This window comes from Hesperophylax consimilis, chromosome 5, assembly GCF_061612785.1.
Source record: "Hesperophylax consimilis isolate HC1 chromosome 5, BYU_Hcon_1.0, whole genome shotgun sequence".
NCBI lineage: Eukaryota > Metazoa > Arthropoda > Insecta > Trichoptera > Limnephilidae > Hesperophylax > Hesperophylax consimilis.
The window spans coordinates 1,352,495-1,364,564 of record NC_142840.1 but is presented as its reverse complement, the minus strand read 5'-3'; the positions used below and the strand labels follow the sequence as shown (position 1 = coordinate 1,364,564).

At 34.6% G+C, this 12,070-nt stretch overlaps 1 protein-coding gene across 1 annotated transcript in view; it reads left to right on the top strand.

Annotated features, from left to right (window-relative positions):
* The window catches only part of Ten-m (teneurin transmembrane protein Ten-m), a 540,838-nt gene that overhangs the window by 194,602 nt on the left and 334,166 nt on the right, over positions 1-12,070 (top strand). The gene's annotated exons all lie outside the window — the stretch shown is intronic.

The following is a 12,070-nucleotide window of genomic DNA, read 5'->3' as shown; positions in this document are numbered from 1 at the left end:
CGGTATTTATACTTTACTACAAGCAATATATTTTTTTAAATTTTACTATACATGGTTAGATTATAGAAATTTAAATATATATTATTTATGCTAGTTGAGATCATGTTACTATCCGGATGTGGTGAATGAATAGTTTGCTTGTGGTTACGAACTATGTGGGCGTAATATTCAAAGAAACTGTAGCTTCACCTACATGGATTTATTTAAATCCTATTAAAAACGTGACAGCAAACCATTTCCTAATAAACTATTAGGACATTCCGAATATATCGGAACACGTGTTCATGCAGCTGCGAAAAAAATGTCAAAGAAAGATCTATGCAAATAAACTTGTATTTTTTTACAGATTATAAGATTTTTTTTTGTTCAAGCTATCTTTCTAAGAATCATTCCAGTCAAACCCAAGAAATCGCAAGACTTAACCTATTGCCAGCATTTGATTTACAAAGATAAATGATACAAAACTTCAATTGTTTTCAGACCATCTATTTCAGTATAACTACAAAATCAAACACATAACATGAGTAAAAAGAAAACCTAACCTTACCCAATTCTGAATTTGCTGATAAAATATTAATATTTTTATGAACCCGTGTTCCGACGTCGCCATAACACATTCGTGTTTTACTGATAGTTTATTAGGAAACCTTTCATTTCATTCGTCAAAATCCTGCAGTCCCGTTTAGAATACGAATAATTTGACCAGATTTTTTTTATAAATTAGCAATAATAATAATAATTATAATACTTTGATGACTTGTATTTTAAATCAATAAGTTTACACCTTACACCGATGTGATTAGAGATCATTAATAAATTAATGTAAATATTTTTTTTTTTACAATCACTTAAAATCCTAATCGAAAAGTCAACCTACCAAAAAAACAAAAAAAATATATTGAAAGTGTCTGATTTTTAACTCGTTAGAATTTTTATACTAGCTTTTCCTATATTTTGACTGCGGACATGACTTTCCTTAAGTTGTTTGTACAGTTAATTTTGGGATGACTCCAACACAAATTATAACAATAGGTAGTTACTAAATTAATCTGTATCAACTTACAATACAACTCATTCAATGATACAAATGACAACCGAGAATCAAATGCAATCCCTACCAACAGCATCGGCAAACCATTCCGGTCATCCTGGTAAATCCACCCCAATTCCACTCAATATGTACACACCCCGCGCAATATAATAATTGATTAGTGCATTAAAGCGAAATATTGCTTCGCCAGCTTAAGTTTCATCGCCCGAAAACTGGCAGAACTGGTCAACACCGCTGTAGTTCTATATTATCTCTAACACTATTGCCTCTGTAAGTGTTGGTTAGTTGTTAGTACTTGCTACATAGTTTGTGCATAGCTGAGCCGTGCATTTTGCTATCACCATCGGCATAATAATAGTAGTTGCAAGTTCATATTAACGCCGGATTACCGATACAGGAGTCAACGTTGGGGGTGATTTGCCAGTGGGTTAATTTTGTATGTAGGCTCTGTAATGGCTCAAAATTTAGTCCTTGGGACAAGGGTTCAAAACCGGTCGATAAAAAAATTGGTTCCTTCCCACATATACAAAATACTATTTTTGTACCTCGATCCATAATCCGCGATCTAGATACTCTTAGAATCATCTGGTGACAGACCGCGATGTACTTAATTTGGTTTCTGTCTTCAAGCATAATATTTTAATTGCTAATGTAGTTGTTTTTGGTTATTCCATTTTTTTTAATAATTATTATTCTGAACATATGTTTACGTTACATATGTAAGTATGTAATTACCTATTCCATGATTACGGTTTTTTTTATCTGATCTTTTTGCGATCAAATTTGACTGTTAACTTTTCATTGTTCATCTGTTCAGTCGTGTTAAGTTGATAATAAAATCCATTCACGGGGTGAAACATTCTCGCAAAGCATGTGGTCCGCACTTGACGCCGCAGAGCAGGGATAAAAATACGGAACTTCCATGTTAAAAGCTCTCCAGAAGCTCATTATGCATCTAATTTGAAATTCATATAATAACCTGACCACTCCCGGGCTGGCTGGGTGGGATTATGGCGGTGGCTGGTGGCGGCAACACCCGCTCTATCATCCCATGGGCCATCAGCTCATTCGTTTCACGCTCAAGCCAAGTGGTCAATTACCGTTAATTTATACACGATTTAGAGAAGCGGGCCGTGCAATAACGTGGCCATATTTGACTAAATGACGCTGTAATTGCTACGCTCTCCCTTTGACCTTTAAATGTTGGATTAAGTAGCCACCTACTGGTACTTAGTTCTGACGAAGTGAATTTAAAGATAATAATTATAATCTTGAATGAGTGAGTGGGAAGTCAGTAAACATCTCGAAATAAGCGTTCCGCAGTTGTACAGGATACTCGTCAATAGTAACATTTCATTCAGGAAGCTAAAAAACGGCCTTTGGATTTACGTCTTGGAAAAGGCTTTAAACACAAACGTGCGTTTCATTGAAAGTCTCTATTTTTGTGTTTATATTACGTGGGTTTTATCTCTTATGCGTAAAAGCAGGAGTAGGAGTTTCTTCTCGCAAGCCATTCGCAAATGCTAATGTTTATTTCTCTAGTTAAGAATTTATTAAAAAAAGGCTAGGAAACATTTTTCTGTGCATAATTAAAAAAATTTATTTTTGGCGAACAAAAGTTTGATTTATATTTTTGCTTTATGAATGTTGCCTATGTTTAGTAATCCGATCTGAAAAACGACTTACCAACTTTCGTCTTCTCTGTCTTTTTCCCAGCCGTTTTTTTTTTGAAAATTGTTGAAACACGAATTTATTTGATGCTATTTGCTTCAACTCTTTCAGCTCTTATAATATACATATTATCACAAATCCCCATGGATAAATAAATAACTTTAATTCTTCAAAAGTTAAAATTCCAATCAGAATCCACCTTTTACACAAATAATAATTTAGGTAAATTCTTAATTAATACGAAAGATACTGATGACGTACTAAACCACTCGAGCATTTATAAAGTTATTTGCAATGATTTTTCCGCTTTTTTTATATAAGAAAAATGGTTAGGAAAGTCAAAATAATAGTAAATTAACATCTACGATGTTTAAGTAATATTGCATTTTCAGAATTCGTGAACCACTTGATGGAAACATGTCAATAACGCTTTCGATAAAATCTCTTGACATAAAAGATAACGTTAAAAAGGAATAGGAAATGAAGATAGCCGTCAATAATAACTCCGACATAATTAATGATCAAATAAATTTAATTGAGATGAAACTGTTTCCTCCTATAGTAATTTGTCTCCCTCTTTTCTATTTTTATCTCTTTCTCTCGTTGTATTACTATTACTCTACAATAAAATACCACTCTCACTCAAAAACCTCAACATTATAACATTTAAATCTAAAATAAAGAGCTGGATACTTAATATAGGGAGATCTGAAATAGAAAATATACTGATATCAAACACAGACTAAAACCGAATCTACTAAACTGAACTATACAAAAAAACACTATTTTGCTTATTTTAAAATTATTAAAAAATATATATATATAGTACATGATATACGTTTATAATTAAACTCAATGTTACTTTGTTGTAATATTAATTTCTTATTATTAAATTATAATTTGTAAATGAAATCCTCAGCACGGGAGATCCCAGTGAGGACATCATTATCTCTATATGTTCCTAAGAAAAGAAGACAATAAATCATTATTATTATTTTCTTACATATATGTGTGTCTGGTATGTAACTATGATTATTTAATATATAGGCCTTCGAGAAGCCTGATATAAGGGAAACCTGCTTAGTTTCATCTATTAAATCAATAAAAAGGGTTAGTTTTCTATGCTTCAACCTTTCCAGCCACAGTTCAGCTGGAAAGCGCGTTTTTAACGATTCCTTATCTTTTAACATGAAACCTCTGTCGTGGAATAATTATAACACCTCATTTTTTGAATGCCCATATTCGTAGTCTAGAGCTATTGACTCGTAAAGCAGTACAACAAGGTGTCGGCTGAGGGGAGCTTCGTACAACCACCCCTGGCACTAGAGGATTAACATTGCAAATAGCTTATTGCGATATAGCACCGGGCACTTGGCACTGGGCACTGGGCACTGGCGTGTGGAGTGTGAACAACAATACGCAGCATACACCTTCGCCCACGGGGAGGCATAAATCCCAAACTTGTCGAATTAATGGTTTAAATCAATTGGCACTACAAAGTCATGCTGTATCGGCCGCCGCTGACCGCGGCTATTGTTTCTGGGTTATTGTGCTCAAGCAATGAAATGATTATAACCGTTTCCTAATTTGCTGTTGCTGCAGTACCATGAATTATTGCAAATTATTATTATTGGTCATATCTGCTGAATAGCAGAATCGCTCGAAATGAGATTTTGTTATTAATGAAATGTCACAATATTCCGTGAATTATTTTGGAGTCATTATCAGTTTAATAGCGCTTTACTATTGGCATGTCTGTATGATTTGAGGGGTCAGTGTAGAAAGTTGATAAGGCCACAATAAAATAATAATTTATAAAATAATAGTTTATCAGTGCACAGGATGAATTTTGGGTAACTGACATCGTTTGAATTTTTATTAAAGAATCTTTATATGGTGCAGTTATAACTCTGTAACCTTAGCTCTTGACTTGACCAAATTTGTCCAACTGTTCCTATCTGAAATGTATTTAACTACCAACAAAGAAGATAAAATGCGTAGATAATAGTTCTCTCTCTCCACCTTTTCAAAACTATTTTCTCAGCTATTCTTAAAGAAAATCTGCTAAATAATATACATTTTTTAAATCTTAACATGCATCAATAATTTTTCTGCATAAATAATGTTCGAAAGCCAAATAAAAATAATTTTATTAATTCCAAAAACTCTTCTTACAAAACTTAATTTTGCACGAGTGCCATTTTCATTTGGGGCAATCATTGAGAATAACTTACTAATACAAATAACAAACATATTTATATAATACATGGTCATAGATAACCCAAATCAACTATACATGAAAGCCAGTGGCAGTTATCGTTAGGTTGTTTAACTGACAATTAAATGATATTATATTTTGCTTTGACTATTGCAATATTCAGTAGTTATGGACATTGTCTAAACATTTTATTAATCGTATGATGTTTCAAATAATCGCTCGGCGTGGACTGTGTCAACAACACTCTATTGTTTCGTGTACTGTTTGTACTAGACCGTTAATAATAATTATTATAATATTATTTTTATGGATCACCACAGAGGGTGTTTTATAATTATATAAAATAAAATAAAACCATTTATGTCATCTAAACATATCATCCTATTCATGTTAATTAATTAAATTACACCCGGAAAGAATATTTCGGTGTCAGAGTAAAATCACATCACTACAAAAAATCGTTAAGTTTTAAAAAATTAAGTTTTGCTGAATTTTAGGTTTGTAGGACAATTTATGTATGAGATGTAGTTGACAAAATTATTGAAATGAAATCCCAGAAAATGAACATGTGTACCACTTATCGCATTATATTGGAGATGTTGTGGGCTGTGTCTTGATCATATTTTAATAAATTGATTGTTTTATTGGCATTTCGAAGTCATTTTTAGAATTGGTTTCCCTGTATTACTCAAGACGAGCGTAAAAAATAAATTTTTGGCAGAAGGCTTTTTTACAGATTAACTGACCTTTTTGGTTGGTGCCAATGCTGGAGAAAGAAGCATGTATTCCTTTTCACACTTTTTATCAATCACTCCGGCCACCTAGTGTTAATATGTCACCAAATGACACTCGCCCTCACAAAACTCGATCTACCTGCTTTTTCACTATTCTCAAACATTTGTCTAATAAAATTTGCTTTTTAGTTTCGTATGAACAAATTTCATTTTTGAAAAAAAAAACATCGGCAAAAGATTTTAAAAACTTAAGCCACGTTCGATTTAATTTTTTTTATATTTTTAATTGCGTATGCCTGTTTATAATACATTAATCTGAAAGAGTATTTAATTTGCTTTCAAATCAGTTTTCAATTTGTAATACAATCCAAAACAGAGAATCTATTTGAAATTTAATGTCTAGCAGACATATTTGATGACGTGATATTATTTTGGGTAGGTTAAAAGACTTATCGATTGTTAAAATATTCGACTTTTCGAAACCGATACCTCGATTATTCCCTGGGTAATATCGTCGATCATTGGGCAATACACTGAGCACGCTAGAACGGCAAACAAAAACCCTAAATGCTAATTTATTATTTAACCAGTAGCGTTGCTGCAAATTTATTCCCGGTCGTATATTTACAATGAAAAATTTGCTGTTTGTGCAATGTCGGTGTGGAAGTTATTTGCATGCGATTTATTATAGGGTATAAAACCACATCATCGACAGGCAACTCTGTTTGTGTATTAATAACCCACTGCCCTAAGCCTACACGAATAATGACGCAACCGCCGCTACTCTCTATGGAAATCATTTACTACGGAATATTGGACAAGGCCGTTTAGTCGAATAAATCCACTAGTTCGCGATTCACGATTTTTTTATGTTCTGGCCACTTTAGGGTCCAAACCGCACCGAAAAAGTTAAATGAAAGCTCCCTGAATAAGGGAATGTTTTAAATGGAAGTAATCAAACATAATAATTACGGTTGTGTGTGCGTTAATCTGGTGTGAAATCTGTTTGGAAATGAATTCCAATTTACTTTGATTTGAAGTGGTAGAATTCGTGATTTTTTTAAAGCTTTATTTACTAGGTAACTAAGGTAAGCAATTAGGTTTACTAAAGGTGTTCATAAGAAATGTGAATTTCTGATTGATTCTCCAATTTGTCATCATTATTGATTTTTCGCGGGATCAGATCTAGTCATTGACTAACACATCGTACAAAACATGTTTTTCGATCATTTAAAATTTTTACTGATTAGGAAATCCCTAAGAAATAATTACGGCTTAAAGTAATTGTCATGTTCTAACATGTTCCCGTAAAGTACGTCGTTTCTCAAGCATGCACCATACCTACATGTACATATATATATATATATATATTTATGCTGTGTAATGCTGTGAGAAGGGTCTTTTAAAGACATGAAGGATCTGTACATCTGTACACAGATATCTATGAATGTCGCTTAATCTTCGCCTAGTTATTTTAACGTCATCTTTAATTAAATAATATAAAATGAAGTCGCTATCCGCGTCTGTCTGTTTGTGCGCTAAGTTCTTCTAAATTAAGCAACAGATTTTTATAGGGGTTTCACTATCATCGAGAGAAGTCGGATGTTTTGTGTGGTGAAAAAAATATTTCCTTGCGCTCACATTGGGATACATCGAAATAATGTATTAACGAATTGAATATGTTGAAAATACCCACAGAAAAGTACGCGATGGTATATGTCTATCTCCTAAAGATACCCACAGAAAAGTCCGCGATGGTATATGTCTATCTCCTAAAGATAACCCCCTGTATTGCCGGGTACACGTCAGTTTATAATAAAATACCCACAGAAAAGTCCGCGATGGTATATGTCTATCTCCTAAAGATAACCCCCTGTATTGCCGGGTACACGTCAGTTTATAATAAAATACCCACAGAAAAGTCCGCGATGGTATATGTCTATCTCCTAAAGATACCCACAGAAAAGTCCGCGATGGTATATGCCTATCTCCTAAAGATAACCCCCAGTATTGCCGGGTACACGTCAGTTTATAATAAAATACCCACAGAAAAGTCCGCGATGGTATATGTCTATCTCCTAAAGATACCCACAGAAAAGTCCGCGATGGTATATGTCTATTTCCTAAAGATAACCCCCAGTATTGCCGGGTACACGTCAGTTTATAATAAAATACCCACAGAAAATTCCGCGATGGTATATGTCTATCTCCTAAAGATAACCCCCAGTAACGCCGGGTACACGTCAGTTTATAATAAAATTGACAATATTTCTGGTCTACATGTTTTTATCCTTCCTACAATTTTGTGCCAGCTTATTGTTTGTAAAATTTTAATTACTAAATCCGTGTTTGGATACAATTTTAAAATGAAGTTATTTGTACAATTAAACGTGAAACATGTTTTTTTGTGCATTTTAAAATGGGTCACCCTGCATACGGCTGTAAGAGTTCTAATTGCATTATATAAATCTCCGGAATGGAACAGTGCGAGCCAAAAAAACTGGCGCAAGTTGCGCCGAAGTAATGCACTAAGCTGCCCCCTGCATTAACTAACATGCCCCTGCCGCTATGCATGTAGCATCTACTTTTGAACGATCTATCAAGCGAACAAACTCAATTAGCATAATATATGGTTTCCGCAAATATTTTTCAAACCATTTTTTTTTGCATAATTTCCAGCTCCAGTAATAACACGTCGATCGTTAGTTTAATATGTGAGCTGTAAGTTAATTTAGTATAAATATTTCATTGAATGCAATATTTAACAATTATAATAATATTTATTTTATATTTAAAATTATAAATCCAAAATACTCAAGGGACTGTATGTGCTTTTTGAAGAGTTCTTAAAAAGAATAAAAAAAATTTATGTAACCAACGAAAAACAAAACATATTAACATACGAAATGACATTTGAATGTTCGTACCACATTCACGATAGCTGCATTTATTTAGAAATCTCCCATCAGAAAAATCTGCGCATATTTCAAGATACCCGTACTAACCGAATCAGAAAATAAAACAGAAAAACAAACCAAAAAAAAATTAAATGACTAAAAAAATCTACAACCAACTCTGCATGCAATTAGCATGTTTAATGTCATTTAATCATCATCAATGCGTTCGGTCATATTTCACTTAAGCGACAACACTACAATTAAATTATCCACGACTAAAAACGTTATCAATGTTGATCGTTCCGTTCGAACTTGTTTTTTCTGTCGTTTTTTCCAGCTTTCCGTTTTTCCACTGATAGCTCAATTTCCTTCGTGCATCTTTGACCCAGTTCGGATCGTTACCATTACGCTCGCGCCTGGCCGTTTGACGAACTTCGTTTTCCAGGCACTATAAACTGTCGTTACTGAGGAATATCAATCCAATTTTCCTCGCAGCGGCTTAGTTTCCCTGCATGTTCACCGTTGAACGGGCTCACCTGTTCACGTAAAGCCGCGCTCCTGTACACGTAATTAACCGGCTTTTAAAATTTCGCTCTTGTGCCGGAAGCGGGCGCTTGCATCATTTTAGCATCGTAATCCAATAATATCGGGAAAGGGGATCAGTTGAAAGTCCACCGTGACGTTTAATCAAACTTTATGACCGCCCGCTGTTTTTAACCCCCTGCGAGCGAGTTACTACATTCAAAACGGTCTCGAGGATGATCGTAATAAAACGTCACTCTGAGACACCTAAGTTCAGTCTAAAGCCATGTACCCACGCTCGTTCATGATCGATGGTTTTACGCTCATTCGAAGATGCCTCAACGTGTGTACTTTCTCGCTCGATGTGTTTTTGTGCGATATCGATATAACGGCTCGATGCGAAAGGGTTTCAATGACCGTAATTCTTGCTCGATGTCGACAGAAATTTACAATTTGACTGAGCGTCTACACTCTACGGCGTGCTGTGCCGAGCTGCTCGAGCGTGTGGACGCAACGATGAGCATGGTTCCAAGTCAACATATTCGATCGAGCCAAGAGGTCTTACAGGATGATAAATGCTAACGCTTTTCCTAGTAATTTTAATATGAATGAAATAATTAATAAAAACATAAAATTGTATCAATAATTTAGGTTCACCATTATCGAAATTTAAGCAACTTACCTATGTGCACACAACTTTTTTTAGTTGAAAGCAGTGGCGGCTCGAGCAAATCTTCGATTTTAGGGACCGACATTTTTTTACGGGAACTAAATTCTCACTACCTGGTGAATACATATTATTTTCTCAAGCAAAACTTTGTGTGGGCCTATTTCGATATCTAAACAAAAACACAAAATCTAAAATTTTGTACCTACGTATATACCAATTTATATATAGTATCTGTTGTAAAAATTACGCAATATATAGGTAAGATTTAAACGTTTTCAATTCTCGCCTGTAACTAACGTAATTTTTTTGAGCTAAAAAGTCGTCTCCAGGGAATTTTACAGTTAGTCCCCAAGCTCTATGAAATCTACAAACTCTATGAACATAACAATACTAATTTCTAGGGAAAGGTCCGCTTATTTCTCCTGTCGTCCGTTCGTCCATTTATTTTTATATTGTGCTATGCAAATGTTAATGCTTTTAGAATGCATTCATTTTTATGAAAACATTTTTTATTTTTTATTTCAGTAGGTTTCCGAAATACTTGGCGAGGATAGACCCCGGTCATCCGTCTTTCAATCTCTTTGATAAATCGCCACTAGTTGAAAGTCTATAGTTGAAATTTCCAGCATATACCCATTGACCTTCTTCAGTGCAGTAAAATAACTATTTAAAATGGAACAAACATCTTAACCATCTGAAAATCTATTACGCAAAAGATCTATTGATTGTTACATCAAATTTCCAAGATGTTCCGTAAATCTTGAACGAGGGGAACGAATGTAATTATCATATATTATATTATGTTTAAAATCATTGAGTTTTCTTCATTGGTCGGGGCCGTCAGTCTAGAGGTTTCGATTTTGATTATTTAGTTAAACGAGTCTCGCTGAAAATGGCCGTGGAAAATAGCGTGTTAAAAAACATTTTTTGGTAACTACGCGCTTTTAATACCGGAATTAATGTGTTCGGATGCCAGCGGGTTAATCGAAGTTTATATTCCGCCGTATACAAAGCGTGTATCGAAAAACATATCGATAAGTTGGGCGTATAATCGGGTTGGGTCGTTACCGTTTGTCGATATGCTCCCGCGGATTCGCCCATTTCCCTTGTTATACGGTCTGCATCCATCCCGCTCTGCCGCCCACCGCCGCCAGCCGCCCCGCTGTCGCATTTATGTATTGACCACCTACCAGAGAGTTTTATATAGTTATTTATTTTAAAACAAAATCTTATATATTTATATTGAAAAATGGTTGCGTCTGTTTTGGTAGTTGGTGAATACCGCACAACTGCTCGTAGCTAGTAAAAATATGGCGTTCCCATTTTAGGTGTGTTGGGAAGCCGAATGAATTGAGAAGGGTGAGGAAAGGACTATTGGAAAGTTTCTGGCTATTCAGAACCGACCACTAAACACGGCTAAATCCATTTTAAGAAGCGTTTCCGATCGGTATTGTGGTTTTTCACCAGGACATTACCCACAGTACCCATCACTCTGGTAGCACACACGATATTTTCATTACTCACTTTGGTAGAAAAACTACAATAAAGTTCTGAAGCATGTTGAAAACTTAAATCATACGATATTTTTTTCCCTAAAATTCATCATTGTTTCAAAGAGCTCTCTCAGTGGGTGTATAATAATAATAATGTGTTTATTCCGTAATGTGGGGAGATTTATGCGATCCCGCACATCCCATAAAATACATACAATAATGTACATAAACGCATCGGTAAGAATGTACGAGCAAATAAATAAATTTTTAGACATATGAATATGTAGAATTACAAAAGACGTTATTGTTCTATAGAATGTGAGATTGACGGGGCCAATAAGTTTCTCCAGTATGCCGCGCTATGCCGGAATATGAAATCTGATGGGATTCCTGATACGACATTTTGCGAGCCTGTTGGAAGCACTTCAGTATATGGGAACACCGAATCCATCGATCTTCAACGGTGTTATAAGAATGTCTTCTATTTATAAAAATAATTATCCTGAGAGATGACGAGAGAGTTCATGCACTCCTAATTAACTGTTACTAATTCAAAGCAGAATTTAGAACCGGAAACACGTTGAGCATATCGCCGGTCGTGAAAATATTATAATTTTTCATTGGAATTCTACCTTCTTCCTCCTAGCTGCGGTAAAGAGTTTATATGCACATGTAAAACTGCTGAGAAACATTGATGGTCACGGTCAACACAAGCGATTTTGTCATTTTCTAATATTGAATCACATTCCCCTTTCTCTCTACGTCCAGGCAGCATTTTTAGAAGATGAATAATTGTATTGTTGAATACTTGTGC